General features: G+C 43.1%; 1 protein-coding gene across 4 annotated transcripts in view; it reads right to left on the bottom strand.

The window, feature by feature from the left end:
- The window catches only part of hdac5 (histone deacetylase 5), a 234,513-nt gene that overhangs the window by 183,047 nt on the left and 31,634 nt on the right, over positions 1-19,832 (bottom strand). The window contains exon 2 of one of the 4 annotated variants that reach the window (XM_069904639.1): positions 13,321-13,604. The exons of the other annotated variants lie outside the window; for them this stretch is intronic. The gene's annotated coding sequence lies outside the window, so the exon portion shown is untranslated. The remainder of the gene's footprint in view (positions 1-13,320; positions 13,605-19,832) is intronic. 4 annotated transcript variants of the gene reach the window in all.

Here is a 19,832-nt window from a genome sequence, read left to right on the forward strand (position 1 = left end):
CAGGGGAGCGGGGAGGGGGGCTGTCAGGTGCTCATCAGCTGATTGTCATCCCCTCAGCAGTCGCTTTCAGGCGGCTGCATTCAGGTGCCAGGGCCACTGTGCTGTGGCGATAATCCCTCCCAGAGGAGGGTTAAAAGTATGTCTCGCAGGCACCTACTGCGCTTTCAAGTAGCCTCCCAACAGCCGCATACGGGCATAATATGCGGCTTTACATTGTGGGATTTTGGCCACTTGAAAGTGTCTTCTGTTTGTAAAACCACCAGGCCCTTCGGAACAGCAAACTGCAAGCAGGAAGATTTCCAGCACCGGATTCAGTTTCTGCCTGGCCATCTGTTGCTTTTAAAACAAAGTCCATTTACTCCACAGCATCAGTCCAATTAACATCTACTTGTCAAGTCTCCATAGGGATTCTTCTAAGTTTCTATAAAGTCACTGTGGACATGAAGTCTCTCTTTCAGCATAGCTCTTGCATTTCAAATGAGATGTCTTTTATGAAGTTTTACTCTGTGGAGATCTACATTAAACCCCCCACAGTCTCCTTTAAAGACATAGTAACATATAATATATAAAATATAATACAACCAATGCTTGTGCATGAATTGCAAAAAGTTAGGTTGCAGGTGCAGCGGGTTATTAAGAAGGCAAATGGAATGTTGGCCTTCATCGCTAGAGGAATTGAATTCAGGACTAGGGAGGTAATGTTGCAACTGTATAAGGTACTGGTGAGACCGCACCTGGAGTACTGTGTCCAGTTCTGGTCTCCATATTTGAGGAAGGATATACTGGCTTTGGAGATGGTTGAGAGGAGGTTTACTAGTGTGATAGTACAGATCTATCACCAATGTACATAGTGTATATAGTTACTGTATCTAGACTGTGCTTACAGCGATTGGCTGAGAGCTAAGCCACACCTATTGTTTGGGCCTTAAAGGGTTGTGTATATCACCATCTGCGGCCACGACATGCAGGACCATGACGCCAACCTAGACAAATTTCTTCAAACTGCCCGTCAGCTAAACCTGACTTACAATTTGGACAAGTGTGTTTTCCGGACCACACGACTCGCTATTCTAGGTTGTGTGGTGGAAAACGGGATAGTCATGCCAGATCCTGACCGCATGCGTCCCTTAATGGACTTACCCCCCCCACATACCCAGAAAGCTCTCAAACGCTGCCTGGGCCTTTTCTCTTATTACGCACAATGGGTTCCAAACTACGCCGACAAGGCACGTCCTCTTATCAAGACCACCTCTTTTCCCCTCTCGACCGAAGCCACAGCGGCTTTCGATCGAATCAAATCTGACATCGCTGCTGCGACGCTGCACGCGATCGATGAGTCTGTCCCGTTTCAAGTCGAGAGCGATGCATCCGACTTCGCCCTGGCAGCCACCTTGAACCAGGCCGGTCGGCCTGTAGCCTTCTTCTCCAGAACCCTCCAGGGTCCGGAGAGTAGACACTCCTCGATCGAGAAGGAGGCCCAGGCCATAGTTGAAGCGGTACGTCGTTGGAGACATTACCTCGCTGGGAGGCGCTTTACACTGTTGACTGATCAACGCGCGGTCTCCTTCATGTTCAGCAACACCCAGCGTGGTAAGATAAAAAACGACAAAATCGCCAGATGGAGAATCGAACTCTCCACCTTTAACTATGACATCCTGTACCGGCCTGGTAAGCTCAACGACCCGCCTGACGCGCTCTCCAGGGGGACGTGCGCCAGCATACAGATGGACAGACTACGGAAACTCCATGAGGCGCTCTGTCATCCAGGGGTCACTAGGTTTGCTCACTTTGTCAAGGCGCGCAACTTACCCTACACAATTGAGGAGATCCGCTCCATGACCCGAGCCTGTTCGGTGTGCGCCGAATGCAAGCCCCACTTCTTCCGTCCGGATAACTCCCACGTCATCAAAGCCACCCGCCCCTTCGAGCGTCTTAGCGTAGACTTTAAGGGACCCCTACCGTCGACCAACCGTAATACCTACATCCTTACGGCCATCGACGAATACTCCCGCTTCCCATTCGCTGTGGCCTGCCCAGACACCACTGCCACCTCAGTGATACAGGCCCTTCACAGTATTTTCACCATCTTCGGGTACCCCAATTCCATCCACAGTGATAGGGGGTCCTCATTCATGAGTTCAGAGCTGCAACAGTACCTTCTGGAGTGTGGCATTGCTTCAAGCAGGACCACGAGCTATAACCCACGCGGTAATGGCCAGGTCGAGAGGGAGAATGCCACCATATGGAGAGCGGTTACACTGGCTCTCCGGTCTAAAGGTCTCCCCACCTCTCACTGGCAGGAGGTTCTCACTAGTGCCTTACACTCCATCCGCTCCCTCCTATGTACTGCAACAAATGCCACCCCCCACGAAAGGATGTTCCTTTTCCCGAGGAAATCCGAATCGGGAACCACTGTACCGGCATGGCTCACCGTCCCTGGCCCCGTCCTTTTGCGACGCCACGTCCGGCACTCAAAGAATGACCCCTTGGTCGACCGAGTGACTCTACTCCACGCGAACCCACATTACGCATACGTGGAGTTCCCAGACGGGCGGGAGGACACTGTTTCGGTGCGGGACCTAGCTCAGGACGCGGTAGACCCAGCAAACCCCCCAACTCCTTATGCTCCAGGCCCCGTGCCGCAACAGAAGGACCAACAGCACCCCAATGACTCGGGCCACCCTGCCGACAAAACGACTGGGGAATTGAGCGACGGAGCAGTCGCACCCGATGAGCCCGCTGGTGACACCACTCCAGCGACCCCAATCCCGGCACCACGGCGGTCACGCCGGATGGTCAGACCCCCTGACCGCTACAGTCCTTGACCTACCCCTTCCTTTTCATTCTCTCCCTCGTTTTTGTTTTTTTTTTTCTTTTCCCCGGGTCAATTCTCCAAGAAGGGGTGAATGTGATAGTACAGATCTATCACCAATGTACATAGTGTATATAGTTACTGTATCTAGACTGTGCTTACAGCGATTGGCTGAGAGCTAAGCCACACCTATTGTTTGGGCCTTAAAGGGTTGTGTCCCTAGCCAGGTCGGATCATTCCGGACTGGTCGGCCACCTGTGAAGAGCTCCGGTCTTTTGCTAATAAAAGCCTTGGTTTGGATCAACAAGTCTTTGGTTCTTTCGACGAGCTCTACAACTAGGTTGATCCCTGGGATGAAGGGGTTGAATGAAAGATTAAATTGTCTAGGATTGTATTCGCTCGAGTTCAGAAGAATGAGAGGAGATCTTATAGAAACATATAGGATTATGAAGGGTATGGATAGGATAGATGTAGGAAGGTTTTTTGAGCTGGCCGGGGAAACTAAAACGAGAGGACACAGTCTCAAGATTCAGGTGAGTAGATTTAGGACAGAGATGAGGAAAAATAGTTTTTCCCAGAGTAGTGAATGTTTAGAATTCTCTAACCAGGGAAGTGGTTGAGGCTGCCTCATTAAACATATTTAAAATTTGGTTAGATAATTTTTTACATGATAGAGGAATTAGGGGATATGGGGAGAAGGCAAGTAGGTGGAGTTAGGTCATAAATTAGATCAGCCATGATCGTATTGAATGGCGGAGCAGGCTCGATGGGCCATTTTTGGCCTACTCCTGTCCTATGTTCCTAACTCATCACACTATTCAGTGAAAAAAACATAGGTTTCCACATGAAAAGAAAATTATTTTTATTGAGTTATATCTGAAAAGTACTGAACAAAACTGCACCCATTCCATCAAATCCACAAACACAAGTAAAACATTTTTTTTTAAAGTTATGAAGCATTTCTGGTTTAAAAAGATACTAGTTCTAACTGCAATCTTTTTCTGTTTAAATCGCCAATTTCTACAAATTGTGATTAAGCCACCAAGCCTTTATAAATGCAAATTAATTTTCTTAATAGCAATGTATCTCTGAATTTGTAATGAAACTTCTGAATTTCAAACTAATTTTGAAGGGCGGCTCAGTTACTGTAACAGTTAGCACAATGCTCTTACAGCACCAGTAAATTGGGGTGAAATCCAGTGCTGTCTGTAAGGAGTTTGTACGTTTTTCCCATGACATGCATAGGTTTCCTCCCACTTTCCTCTCACTCTCTAACAACGTAGGGGGCTTTGTAGGTTAATTGGTGTATTTGGGCATTAAGGGTTCATGGGCTGATACTGCGCTGCATCTTTAAAATTTAAAAAAAAACTTCCCTCAGTTCAATAACCACAAAAATTGTTGATCTGCACAACATGCACCGCATGAGATCTCGAACACCAAATTTGGACTGGAGATTCTCTTCATGCACTTCTTCAACAGGTCACCCATTACGAGTTCAAAATTTCTTGCTCTAGTCTCCAGAAAGGGAACTGACCAAAAACACTGGCTGAGCATTTTCATCTATGTGCCTCCAGCTTCTCCTTGTGCACTCAAAAAAAACTTGGCAATTATAGTATTTAAATAACTATATAGAGCACAACTGTAAAAATTGCAAATTGTGACATAAAGACAACAATCTGTGACAGAGAAAAATTCATGGAGAAACTTCTGCAAAAAGGAAACAGTGCAGTGATATTTTACACAATAAAATTGCTCCATGTTATTGCCTCATCATGTTATCCCTTGTATCAATAAATAATCATGGTTTCAACAAGATATTTTGGATATGTATGGGAATTTTTGAAATTGTGCTTTTCATAGTATTCTTTTTTTTCCTGCACCACATATACAGTACTACTCCAATTATCTGAAATCGGATTATCAACATTTTTTTTGGATCCAGATGTGATGGCTGCTCGCCTCCAAAAAATTTTGGATAAATATGGTTATCCAAAACAATCAGAAATCCTCAGTTATCCAAAATTTTTTCAGAGCCGAATTGTCCTCCCATGTTGAAAAAAAATTCACCCAACTCCTCCTCTCTCTCTTTCCATTTCTTCTACACCTTCCAATACTGACTTTTATCTCCAACTCTCTCTCTCAAACTGCGTGCCACTATCTCCAAGCTGAAGGTAGTCAGAAGAATCCCTTGTCCCGGTGTCAACAAGGAGAGTGGCCTCCTGGGCAGGAGCATGGACCTCGGTGGGGAGGTGTCAGTGATCGCCAACAGCGGTTGGGAGGGCAAGTGCATGCAGGCAAAGACTGGGTCTATGTCGGGCTCTAAGATGGAGAACCAGGATGCAAAGCTGTAACAGCCCCTGCCGGAATGAGCCCAAAGGGATAGGAGCCTGTTGACTCACCAGACCAGCCCAGGAAGCCTCCCTGGGAATCAGCAGCACTGGTGGGGATGTGTCGTGGATCGGTGAAGCCAGAATTTTTTTGGTGAGAATTAAACATTATTTTAAAAAGTCTTCCCTTGTTGTTTGTTATTGTTTAAACATTGATAAAGTGATTTGCTGTTGCTACTGGGCTGTTTTTAAAAAATGACTATTATCCGGAAAAATTCCGTCATCCGAAATAGGTCCAGTCCTGACCATTTTGAATAATTGGAGTTGCACTGTAGTTTCAGGTTTGTATGAAATTACATGATGGTATAATCGCAGAAACTGAAATACAAGTAACCTATTTTACAGCATTTCTGTTAACAGAAATTTGCTCTTTGGAATTCAGAAACTATGGCACAAAAAAAAAATCAACAAATAAATTTTAAAAATGGAAAGAAATTTGGTTACGGAAAAAATGTGGTCTCATGAAATTGATGTGTAAAAAAAATACTTGTATTTCTTGACCCTTGCGGGTTACAGTGTCCTGACTGGCTATGTCATTATATGGTAATGGTAGCTCCAAAGCATCAGGCTGGAGGTCAATACAGTGGGGGAGGGGGAGAAGGAGAAAATCATTAAATTGGAGAAGAAGATCACTGAGGTCTCCCTTTCCTCTACTGACAACATTTATCAGGAGTTAAATAGGGCTCAGAGTTGTAGATGGCCCTTCCCATCTACCACGCACTATTCTTGTTGGATTACCATCGAGGAGGTACAGGAGCATCAAAATCAGGACTGCCAAGCTGGGAAATAGCTACTTCCCACAGGCTGAGTGAGTGAATGACAATGTTCTTTAACTGTATAAATCATTTCAAAGGATTTATATGTATTTTGAATTATATCTATGTGTGAATATTATGCACTTTGTCTATACAGTGTTCTGGAGAAATGTGGATATGTAGTCAGTTGAGAATAAACCCAAAACTTGAGGGGGGTGGGGGGGAGAAAGGGTCTCAATATTGGCTTCTGTATTTAGCTATGAATGAGACATCTATTTTAAATTTGTCTTTACACTTTGATGCAAAAATAACCAAGTAGTAAAAGTTCTAAAATTAAATATATCCATACTGCACTGATTATTTAAATGCAAATTTGTCGGCTTCAATGTTTGAATTTACTTCCTTGTTACTATTCAGTTACCAATCCAAATGATTATTTGCATTAGATTTATGACTTCCTGATCATTCTGTTTTTTGATCATCTCAAATAATGTTTCATGGGTGGAAAAGGAGATGGCAATTACCCTTTATTGACCATGCAGCTGGTTTTTTGGAGGGAGGGAGCATGATTGGGTGCCAACTCTTGAATGAATTTCAACTCAATCGTGACTAATTCCCATGAAAACTTTACTTCTTTATATTATTTTGCCTCAGTTTTGACCCTGAGATAATAAGCAAGCGTAAAGTGGTGGTTTCCTGTACTTCTACCAAACAGACACGTATTCAGACAAACTTCTCCTGGGAATTGCATCATCAAAAGTTGTTCAAGTTAAAACATCGTGGGCTTTAAAATTAAAAAGTCATGCGTTATTTTAAGAATATTTTTGACTGGCTAAGATTTTTTTTTTGTCTTTTGAAAAATCCACAATGATGAAAGTGGTTGCCATCGTTTTCCTTCTACTTCCTGCAAAAGTTTTCATTTTTATTTTACCTTTCTTGCTTTTTCAAGCTCTGCTTAAATAGATGCTGATGAGTTATTTGCATCAGCCTGCATTTCAACATACACCAAATATGCTTTTCTGCACATGTTAACATTTGAACGATTGCACAAATTAGGAGTTAAACCAATGTAGAAACATATTCATGCATCCCATGCAATACAATTCAATTCTATTTTAAAGTTTTAGTAGTGCACAGGTACCAGCTTACTTTTCAAGTATCTGCAACTGTACATGCATTGTGTTCGTTTAGCCAGAGAGCCCAAATAATACTTCTCCAGTAAAGTCTAAAATATTATAAGTAAACAAGAAAATCTGCAGATGCTGAAGTCCAGTGCAGTACACAAAAGAAATGGAGAAACTCAACGGTCACACAGCGTCCAGAGGAAACAAAAGAAAGTCAACAGTTTGGGCCTAAGCCCTTCATCAGGTGTGTTGAAAATGAGGCATGACCTGTTTGGTTCTCCAGCCCTTCTGTCCACTGCAAGGTTGGGGTTACACAAATAGCTTAGCTGTTAGCGCAATACTGTCATAGCTCCAGCGACTGGGAATGGGGTTTGAATCCCATGCTGTCTGTAAGGAGATTGTACATTCTCCCTGTGTCTGAGTGGGTTTCCGCAGGGTGCTCTGGTTTCTTCCCACCTTTCAAAATGTACCGGGGTCGTAGGTCAATTGGGCAGCACAAGCTCATGGGTTGAAAGGGCACGTAACCTTGCTGTATGTTTAAATAAATATAGAAAATTCAGTTTTAAATTTCTTTACAATTACAAATCTGAGTGCTTGCAAGAATTACCCAGTTGCTCATAAACTTGCTAAATGTTAAAAACAAAGATATATTTTGCTGTTAAGAACTTTTCCAAGTTTAAACATCAAGTTGTATCTTTCCAAAGTTGTTTAATGAAAGGGAGAATATTTCCCCTCGACTGCTGAAGCCAGAAATGAATGAATTATAGTTCCATCAGTTTGGATACCTACCCAAAGAACTAGATGGTAGTTCTTGGGTAAACAAATACAAGTTCTGTTCAAACCTGCACACTAATTATTGACAGTAAACAATAAAAGCCACAGACAACCTTTATCTTCCTCAATTTATGGGTGTGGACGTATTATAAAGAGTTAAAATTGCAAATTATAAAGTATCCAATTCCACAAACTAATTCAGACCAGAAACTTTCCCAGTTTGTATATTCTTCTTTGGCTTGGCTTCACGGACGAAGATTTATGGAGGGGTATGTCCACGTCTGCTGCAGGCTCGTTGGTGACTGACAAGTCCGATGCGGGACAGGCAGACACGGTTGCAGCGGCTGCAAGGGAAAATTGGTTGGTTGGGGTTGGGTGTTGGGTTTTTCCTCCTTTGTCTTTTGTCAGTGAGGTGGGCTCTGCGGTCTTCTTCAAAGGAGGTTGCTGCCCGCCGAACTGTGAGGCGCCAAGATGCACGGATGGAGGCGATATCAGCCCACTGGCGGAGGTCAATGTGGCAGGCACCAAGAGATTTCTTGAAGCAGTCCTTGTACCTCTTCTTTGGTGCACCTGTCTCGGTGGCCAGTGGAGAGCTCGCCATAGAACACGATCTTGGGAAGGCGATGGTCCTCCATTCTGGAGACGTGACCCACCCAGCGCAGTTGGATCTTCAGCAGCATGGATTCGATGCTTGCGGACTCTGCCAGCTCGAGTACTTCGATGTTGGTGATGAAGTCTTTCCAATGAATGTTGAGGATGGAGCGGAGACAGCGCTGATGGAAGCGTTTTAGGAGCTGTAGGTGATGCCGGTAGAGGACCCATGATTCGGAGCCAAACAGGAGCGTGGGTATGACAACGGCTCTGTATACGCTAATCTTTGTGTGTTTCTTCGGGTAGTTGTTTTTCCAGACTCTTTTGTGTAGTCTTCCAAAGGCGCTATTTGCCTTGGCGAGTCTGTTGTCTATCTCTTTGTCGATCCTTGCATCAGTTGAAATGGTGCAGCTGAGGTAGGTAAACTGGTTGACCGTTTTGCGTTCAGTGTGCCCGATGGAGATGTGGGGGGGCTGGTAGTCATGGTGGGGAGCTGGCTGATGAAGGATCTCAGTTTTCTTCAGGCTGACTTCCAGGCCAAACATTTTGGCAGTTTCCGCAAAACAGGACGTCATGTGCTGGAGAGCTGACTCTGAATGGGCAGTTTGTATATATTACTAAGCTAAAAGCTACAATCACAAGAACACATGAAAGAGGAACAGGAGTAGGCCATCTAGCCCATCAAGCCTGCTCCACCATTGAATGAGATCATAGCTGATCAAATAATAGGTTCATCCCGCTTTGAGAAAAAACACCAAACAATGCCTACAAGAATCCCTGAAAAGGCTGAAGACCCCGTGATATCACTCTGAGGACGACATCAGAACATCATTCAGGACGGTGAACCCTCACACGGTGTCAGGCCTTGACAGCGTTCCTGGTAGTGTACTGAAAATCTGTGCCAACCAACTAGCCAAAGTGTTCACGGACATTTTCAACCTCTCATTGTGGCAGTCAGAGGTTCCCACCAGCTTCAAAATGGCATCAATAATCCCAGTAACCAAGAAGAGTAGCGTGAGTTGCCTCAACAACTATCGCCCAGTAGCACAAACTTCTACTGTGATGAAATGCTTAAAGAGGCTGGTCGTGGTCAGAATTAACACATACCTAAGTAAAGATCTGGACCCACTGCAATTTGCTTATCCTCACAATCGCTCCAGAGCAGATGCAATATTGCTGTCTCTCCACTCATCTTTGGATCACCTCAAAAATAGCAATTCATACATACAGCTGCTCTTCATCAACTACAGCTCAGCCTTCAATCCCATTATTTCCTCAGTACTGGTCAAGAAGCTACAAACTCTAGGCTTCTGTACCCCAACTGGATCCTTGACTTTCTCATTGGAAGACCAGTCAGTACCAAATGGAAACATCTCCTCCTCACTGATCATCAACACAGGCACATCCCCAGGATGCGTGCTTAACCCACTGCTCTATTTGTTATATACCCACGACTGTGTGGCCAGGCACAATTCCAATGGCATCTACAAATCTGCTGATGACACCACAGTTGTCAGCAAATCACAAATTGCAATGAGGAAGCATACAGGAGGGAGAAAGATCGGCTCACTGAATAGTGTAACAACAACCTAGCGTCCAATGCATCGTCTAAGGAGATGATTGTGAACGTCAGAAGGAAGTCCTCATCGATGGCTCAGAGGGTCAAGAGCTTCAAATTCCTGGGTGTCAACATCTCCAAGAATGGTGGCTCGCCAGCAGCTATACTTTGTGAGGTGTCTAAGGAGATTTGGTCACTGAAGACTCAAACTTCTACAGGTGTATCGTGAGAGCATTCTGGCTGGTTGCATCACTGCCTGGTATGGTGATGCCAACTCTCAGGACAAGAATAAACTCTGAGGGTTGTAAACTCTGCCTGTGACATCACAGGCACCAGACTTCACTCCATTGAGGACATCTACATGAGGCGGTGTCTTAAAACAAAAGCAGCCTCAAAGACCCCCACCACCCAGGTCATGCCTCTTCACTCTGCTACCATTGGGGAAAAGGTACAGGAGCCCAAAGATGAGCACTCAGTGGCACAAGGACAGCTTCTTCCCCACTGCCATCAGTTTCCTGAATAATCAATGAACCAAAGACACTGCCTGACTTTTCGTGCCCAATTATTGTTATTATTATTTTATTTCATTGTTTTATAGTAACGTCACAAGATGGTTATAATATACATGTTTGGACTGCGACGCTGCTGCAAAACACCAAATTTCATGACTTGTTCATGGCAATAAATCCTGATTCTGATCTCCAGCTACCTGCCTTAATTCCCCTAGACAATAGACAATAGGAGCTGGAGTAGGCCATTTGGCCCGTCTATCCAACCTTGTCTTAAATATATTTACTGAGGTCACCTTCACTGCTTTCATGGCAGAGAATTCCATAGATTCATCACCACCCTCTGGGAAAAGCAGTTCCTCTTTAGCTCCATCCTAAGTCGACTACCCTGAATCTTGAGGCTATGTCCCCTAGTTCTAGCCTCCCCCACCAATGGAAACACTTACCTACCTCCATCTTATCTATGCCTTTCATAATTTTATACTCTTCTAAGATCGTCTTTTTTTCTAAATTCTAATGAGTACAGTCCCAATCTCTCAACCCCTCTTCCAGATCATTAATGTATATCATGAATAGTTGCACTGCCGACCCCTGCGGTATCCTACTCAGCACTGATTGCCAATCACAAGATTCATTGTCAATTGCCATTTATGATATTTTAGATATAACGTCACTATCGATGCCTCATTTTCAGTGGATTATGAATGAAATTAATATGATTAATATTAATATATAAGTAATTTAAATTTAGCTGTCACCTGGTATTATCACCACCATTAACATATTGCTTTGTGATATTGGTAATGTTTTTGGGAGTATTAAGAGCAAAACAATGCAATCAAACATATTGTTTAATATTACATCCAAGAAGGGCCAAAAATACTTCATAGGAGCAAAGCATTACAAGGGAACAAAACAGATGAAGAACGAGAATCACTGGAAGGACCTCATGTCATTATGTTGCAATGGGATTAAATATTGACAAACTAGTTGCAGTAAATAAAACCATTTTTGGAAGCATATATTCACTGCAAACCTTCCGGCAGGCAATCCATCAAATGTCAGATTTCCAAACCAATCACATCTCTCAAGATCCATCAGCTTTTGAATCATCAACAACTTACATTTCTACAATATCTTTGAAGTACTAAATGGACCATCATTCTACTAAAATCGCTTTCCAGAGCTGGTACTGAATTACCTTTATGCTGCTTCAACAAAGAAAAAATTAGATGCAGAATAAGCAAAGAGCACTGATATCTTTGGAACAGCGATGAACCATAGAGCATTGCACAGAAACAGGCCCCTTCGGCCCTTCCAGTCTGTGCTGAACCATTTTTTGCCTAATCCCACTGACCTGCTCCCAGTCTCTAGGCCTCCATACCTCTCCCACCCACGTACCTGTTCAAATTCTTCTTAAATGCTAAAAATGAGCCCGCATTCACCATTTCATCTGATTTCTGTGTTGTAACTCTGCACTCCGATGTACTATATACGAGATGTCCAGCTGGTAAGCTCATTAAACAACCTCTTATCATTGCATCTTGGTACATGTGACAATAAATGAACCAACAGAGATTGGAATTCTGTTTAGTAGATCTCAGATCTGTTCCCTCTAAACTCCAGTGATCCGGGTTCAGTCCTGACCTTTAACACAGTCTTACTGAAGTTCATCGCCTTTGGAAGACTACACAAAAGAGTCTGGAAAAACAACCAACTGAAAAACCTCACAAAGATAAGCGTATACAGAGCCGTTGTCATACCCACACTCCTGTTCGGCTCCGAATCATGGGTCCTCTACCGGCACCACCTACGGCTCCTAGAACGCTTCCACCAGCGTTGTCTCCGCTCCATCCTCAACATCCATCGGAGCGCTTACACCCCTAACGTCGAAGTACTCGAGATGGCAGAGGTCGACAGCATCGAGTCCACGCTGCTGAAGATCCAGCTGCGCTGGATGGGTCACGTCTCCAGAATGGAGGACCATCGCCTTCCCAAGATCGTGTTATAGGGCGAGCTCTCCACTGGCCACCGTGACAGAGGTGCACCAAAGAAGAGGTACAAGGACTGCCTAAAGAAATCTCTTGGTGCCTGCCCCATTGACCACCGCCAGTGGGCTGATAACGCCTCAAACCGTGCATCTTGGCGCCTCACAGTTTGGCGGGCAGCAACCTCCTTTGAAGAAGACCACCTCACTGACAAAAGGCAAAGGAGGAAAAACCCAACCCACCAATTTTCCCCTGCAACCGCTGCAATCGTGTCTGCCTGTCCCGCATCGGACTGGTCAGCCACAAACGAGCCTGCAGCTGACGTGGACTTTTTACCCCCTCCATAAATCTTCGTCCGCGAAGCCAAGCCAAAGACTGAAGTTCATGCACATCATGTGACCACATAAGCTTCCTCCGCTTGTTTTAAGTTTCTTCCCTCATCTCAAAGACACACGATTCAGTTCAATGGCTGCTGAAAATTGCTCCAAATATTTTGGTGAGGGGTAAAATTGTGAGATGGGGAAGGGCATTCACAAGAAATGAGGAAATAAACCAGGATTCGTGTCATTCCGCGTTTGATGGCTAGCACAGATGCGATAGGCCGAAGAATCAGTTTCCACGCAGTCTCTTTAGCCTGGAATTTGGTCAGAATTCAGTGAGATGCACAAAAGCTCCAATTCAATCGACGGCGGGGCAAAATTTAAAAAAAAAACTGACAGAAGGAAATGGTGAGCTAATCAAATTAAATGAGGTCTTGTCATTGTTTTCCCAACATCTAATTCAATTAAAACACAAATTTGAAATACAGAATACTTTATGCACCATTGAATATTGTTTTCCAGCCCCACGTTCCAGAGGTACTATATCTCTAACTGCTGCAAGATGGCCAATCTTCATGGTCTGAAATGGTCAGCCTACACGAGCACGGTGCTTAAAATATTTTTGGAAAAACTCTTGTAAATGTCATGTCACAGAGGTCCAAACTAGAGTCAGAAAGAGTCCTTGATATTGAGCAAGAGATTGCAACTTTGATAGAACGATGGTCAAGCATAGGGATAAGGCGCCATCATCCCAAGAGTTGATAGGTGGGGCATCAATCCAGCAGCCTGTCAAGAAAGGAGCAAAAAGAGTAAGTTTTGCAACCAAGTTGTGATTCTACGTTTATCATCAGAATTCTATGAATCAACTGCCATAGGTGGGTACTTTGGTACTTGGGTCCAGGAGCCGAGGCAATGTTATATTGAGCAAATATGATGGATTCTCTCTGGAAGAAAGAATCATGTAGGTTGCAGAGGGCTGGATGACCTTTTTGATAAGATTCAGATACCAAGGAGGAAGAACGGCAATTGAGCTTACCAACATATGACTAAACCAGTCAAGATTTTGGTTCCCCAGCAGCACAATTAATGGACACCGCCCAGTCAAAGAGTTGAGGTGGGGCAAGACTTGTGTGGCAGAGATTTTGGCAAACTAGTAAAATAGTAAATACTAGGTAAGGTGTTTAAGCAGGATTGCATATGTGCAGGAAAAAAAATTAATAGCAAGTACAGTAAAATAATTAAGGCAAATCAATGTCCTAACTCCAAAATATTGATAAAAATGTAAAGGTAAAGACAAGGAACCTACACATTCATTGAAGCAAATATTCTGGCAAAAACATTTCTGACTGGCTTGATCTTGCCTGGATAAATTAAACATAGTATTGCAGAAATGTGGTCCAAATAATTCTCATCAATAAGGTATATATTTGGAAATAGGGAAATTACTTAAATACAACCAATAAAGGGAATGCTTGAGGTCGTGTATTTATTGATTGCAACAAGATTAATGAAATATAGGAGGGGAACAAAAGAGCAAATGGAGAATCGCTTTGGCCAAAACCATGTTAAACTAGCATTGGAATTGTGGAACTTAAGGTCAGGATGATAAGCTTTTCAACATTGGGGGATAAGGAATGATATTGAGAAAGGAACATGCAGCTCATGATTTAACAGAATTTTTGGGCCCTTAAATGGTCCAACATCCAAGGAACTAGCAATCTAAAACACCAAAATACAAAAGCCAAACTTTTTTGCTAATTGATTCTTCAGCAGCAAATTTATGCCACAATTTCATGGGAAATAAAAATCTCAGCATATTTTATTATTTGATATTACAGATTTTTTTTTAAAGTTATGGTCCGTTTAGTGATTTACAAAATGTTTTTGACGTCAAATTCTGAGATTGACAGTTAATGTTATTTTTCTAGCAATTGGTGCCTTTGACCATTTCTCCAACAGAAGGACACACCATCTCAAAGCTACCTTGTCTACAGTTCCACTCATCTTTTGCCACAATTGACAAGTCAGCAATTGGTGCTTCAAGAAAAGTCCCCCCATTTATTTTAGGCGATGATAGCAAATTTTAACACTTAAATTTGAAGTGTTCAGGATCTTTCCCCTCTATTTTCTTCTGACTCCATTCCTCCCCAAGTCAAACCCATCATCATGTTTTCACAAATCCTTCCAATCTTCTCTGATATCAAACAATCTCTCTTCAGAAGAGGGCTCATGTTAATAAATTTTGAGCCCAGAATGAGAGTCGGTGACCTCATTTCCTCCTGCCTCTATCCTCTACCCACACAAAGCCAGTTTCAATACCCTCCAGTAGATCTACAAGCAGCATAATTGATTCAGCTTACACTTGCCTCACAATGTATTTCTTCCAACTGGTTTCTAATTTTTCCATCCCTGGTCAAATCTCTTCTCACTAGTATCTGTGACATTTGTGATATTGACTGCCACTTGAACAATTTCAGATTCCTTGTTCCCAGCTAATTCACTTGCTTCCAGCCAATCTTATGCTTCTCCACTCCCTTGTCCCACCAGAATATCTCACTGCCTTTTGCTTCTTCATTGAACAGAGGTGCCTCTCCACCATTACCCTCCATCAACTAGCTGAATTCCTTCTCACAATGAAATCTCTATTCACTTATCAACATCCAACAGCATTTTTGGGAATTCTGCTCTCCATCCAGGGACCACATAATTCCACTTGCTTCACTTAATTCACTTGCTCTTCATCCAAATTAGTGTATTGCATTCAATCCTCACAGCTTATTCTCCTCCATTTTACAAAAACACATGCAAATCGAGTGAAAATTTGTAGAATTTCTCCTATACAGGTACACAATCCTTCATCCGGAACCCTTGGGGGACAGTGTGTTCCGAATTTCGGATTTTTCAGGATTTCAGAAAGCCCAGTTGAATTGTGGTGCCCCCGGCAGACTCCCCCGGCCACCAGTCCCCCGGTCGCCGGTCCCCACTTGCCGGATTTTGGAGATGCCTGGAAAAGGATCGTGTACCTGTATTGCCTGTTACTTTGATTCTTTTACCCACTTCCACACTAAACTCAGTCTTTGCTGTCAAAGCCTGGAGGACCAACAACTTATCTTCTATGCGGGCACGTTACAAGGTTCAGGAGTGAATTCAACAATTTCAGTTAACCTGCCTTAGCAATTTGAGTTAGAATTACAAATCCTGAAGCAACGATAAAGAGTTAAAACCCATGTTAATGTTGTATATCTCCATAGCGACTCTTCTTCTGGGTTTTCCAGCACTTTTTTTATTGGAGAGTTCCAGAATAGTACATTTCCCCATATCGGAAAAGCTTAGGATTGGAACAAAACCCCAAAAACAGCTCAGCAGCATCAGCCGCCACTGATCCCTAACACCTCCCCACCGCTGGTCCATGGCACCTCCCCGGGGGTCCAAGGTCCCCAATCCTGCCCAGGGGCCCGCTCTCCTGGAGGGCTCTGGGACAGCAGAAAACCAAGTACAGTAGAGGGCAAAGAAGAACTGGAAAGAGAGAGGGAAGGGAGTTACCTGAAATGAGGACAATCAGAGTTCTAATTTCTTCCCATGCGCTCACTGATGGCTTGAGATTCCAGCCTGCTTCTCTGAGTTGCCATCCAGTATCTGGTTTCCCGGCAGGACCTGAGCTCTGTTGTTACAAAACTGGCGCCAACAGTGTCAGAACTCCATATGGGCATGACGGGTGATTTTTAAAAAATTTCTTTTAAAAATTGTGACATCATATCAGTGCCAAGAAAAAGTTTGGTTAAAAGAACTTTTCAGTTGAAGGAATTTCTGATATGGGGAAATGTACTGTAATTGTCGTACATTTTATATTAGTTCATGCATTTTTTTTCTTTCTTCAGTTAGCTCTATGTCTACAATTCTTCCAGCTGAATTAGCTGCTAATAAATAATCCTTTTCCATCCTCTCATCCAATATCAATACATCCTATCTATTCTTTGTTATTTCCATCCTTTCACAGGCATTCCTTGTGTCTCTCCTCCTCAGGAGCTTAAAATATGCCTGTTTTCTGAACATGTTGCCAGTATGTTAATCAAAAAAATTAGTTTCTCACTCTTCAGAATCTTACTGACTTGCAGAGAATTTACAGCAATTTAGTTTGTATGGCAGATTGAAGTTCAACATTTAATATATAGCTGGGTATTAAATTTGCTTACCAATTCTAACAGGAATATCAACCATTTAAATTTATATTTGGAAGCAAATTGCATAAATGCAGGGGCCCAGACTGAAGAGATACTGGAATTAGAATAAAAATTTGAAAACAATTGTTCTTCTGCAGTTCATGCAACTATCAAATGACACCTGGAGGAGATACAGAAGAAATTAAAATATACTCAAGAGAACATTTAATTAACTTAATTTAATTCATGGATCTCTACACATCATCACTTCTGCTATTAAAAAAAACAAGGATATTTGGGGAGTGGAGCAAAATAATTCTTTAAGATACCAGCACTATAATTGGCTCCCACACAATAAATGTCAAATTGATGTAGCAAATTGGAAAAATTTTGAAATACAAACAGAATTGTGTGGTTCCACTTTCAGTACTTATTTCAAAGTTGGTCTGGCAACCACGATACAGTAAAATCCCCAACATCCAGAATTAAGCAACCAGCAAAAAAAAATAAAAAAAATAAAAAATAAAGTTTAAAATTGCAAATGTTCTCCAAAACAACACACCAACTCCTTAGCAAGATGGTAGCAAACATGTTCATCCAGTGGAGCACCCTGGTCATGCCCCACCTGCAGCAGCTGTTTGAATAAAGTTTCAATAAAGTTGTTGTGTTTGAATAAAATGGCAGCGCCAAGGATGAAGAGCCATCCAATGCCGCTCACCACTGGGGTGATTCTCCCTAAGTGTCTACCTATCCCTGTCTAGTAACAGTCTTTATTTTTATTAGTATTAAGTATATTAGTAAGGCTTTATCTGTAAACCTGGGGTGGGATGGGGGCAATTAATTATGATGGCAGCAGTCAGTGCAGCAGTTATTGCAATGCAGCAATCAGGGTTCAAATTTAAATTTTGTCAAGTTACGGGAATTCCCTGATTAAAGTGAACTTTACATAATTAAGGACTACAATTCTGATATTTTCAAATTACTTTACATTTTGCACTGTCATTTGTTTTTTTTTAAACTGTATTTTTAACACGGGTGTATTAGTTAGACATTGTCAAAGTGTGTCTCAGGCAACCAGAAAATTCACATATTCAGCATCTGCAATCCCCGTAGGTGCTGAAAACCAGGGATTTCACTGAAATAATAATGAGTTTATTGTCATATACATTGTACAATGTACACATGCATTGAAATTATTACTTACTGCAGCTGAAGGGATACTTTGTTTAAAAAACTACAAAAGCTAAAATCTATAAAATTCATAATTGAATTAAAATCAATTAATACAAAAAAGATAAAATAAATATTCAGTTATCTCTGCAAATAAGTGATTTAACAACAGTGCAGAATCCTTTTGTGGTGTCAGATCAGTGTAATCTCCTCAGAGTCTGGAAAGTAGAGTTGTGGGTGTCCCTTCTTCACACTTGCCTAAATGTACAGCTTCAGGAGAGGTCTTCTCAAACATGGACCCCTAGGAAATTGAAGGCTCTAAACCCTCATCTCCATCTCATGGAAAGAAAGCCTCTGCCTTTCCTTTCCAAAATCAACAATAAGCTCCTTGGTCTTAGAGATGTTGAGAGCAGGCTGTTGATCTGGAACCAACCAACTAGATTCTCAAACTCCATTCAGTATTCGAGCTTGATGTGTCTCCTGATTCATCCAAAAACAAAGGTGTTGCCCATGAAGATAAAGTTGCAGTTGAACTTCGTCACACAGCAATGAGTAGATAGGGAGTAGGGGATCAAACACGCAGCCTTGGGCTTCCCATGTTGGTGGTCAGCGTGGAAAAGATGATGTTGTGGATTCGCACTACTTGGAGTATGCCATTGAGGAGATAGAGGATCAAGTTACAGAGGGACAAAAAGTCGCGGATCCTTTAACTTGGTCAGGGTTTTTTTGCTGGCAAGATCAAATGCAGAGCTACAAGAGCAGGGTGCAAATGTTTCTGTGATTTAATAGAGAATTAAAGGCAGACTACACAAAAGAGTCTGGAAAAACAACCAACTGAAAAACCTCACAAAGATCAGCGTATACAGAGCCGTTGTCATACCCACACTCCTGTTCGGCTCCGAATCATGGGTCCTCTACCGGCATCACCTACGGCTCCTAGAACGCTTCCACCAGCGTTGTCTCCGCTCCATCCTCAACATTCATTGGAGCGACTTCATCCCTAACATCGAAGTACTCGAGATGGCAGAGGCCGACAGCATCGAATCCACGCTGCTGAAGATCCAAATGCACTGGGTAGGTCTCGTCTCCAGAATGGAGGACCATCGCTTTCCCAAGATCGTGTTATATGGCGAGCTCTCCACTGGCCACCGAGACAGAGGTGCACCAAAGAAGAGGTACAAGGACTGCCTAAAGGAATCTCTTGGTGCCTGCCACATTGACCACCGCCAGTGGGCTGATCTCGCCTCAAACTGTGCATCTTGGCGCCTCTCAGTTCGGCGGGCAGCAACCTCCTTTGAAGAAGACTGCAGAGCCCACCTCACTGACAAAAGACAAAGGAGGAAAAACCCAACACCCAACCCCAACCAACCCATTTTCCCCTGCAATCGCTGCAACCGTGTCTGCCTGTCCCGCATCGGACTTGTCAGCCACAAACGAGCCTGCAGCCGACGTGGACATTTACCCCTCCATAAATCTTCGTCTGCGAAGCCAAGCCAAAGAAAGGCCAGTGTGACGGCATCTCATGTTGACCTATTGTGAATGATGGGCAAATTTCCTGTGATAGGAGCTGATGCGCTCCAAAATAACAGCCTCCAAAAGCACTTCATCAATGCATACATCAATGCAACTGGCTGATAATCATCGAGCCACATCACCTTGTACTTCACGGGCACCAGAGTGATGG

The sequence above is a fragment of the Narcine bancroftii genome, chromosome 12, assembly GCF_036971445.1.
Source record: "Narcine bancroftii isolate sNarBan1 chromosome 12, sNarBan1.hap1, whole genome shotgun sequence".
Taxonomy (NCBI): Eukaryota; Metazoa; Chordata; class Chondrichthyes; order Torpediniformes; family Narcinidae; genus Narcine; species Narcine bancroftii.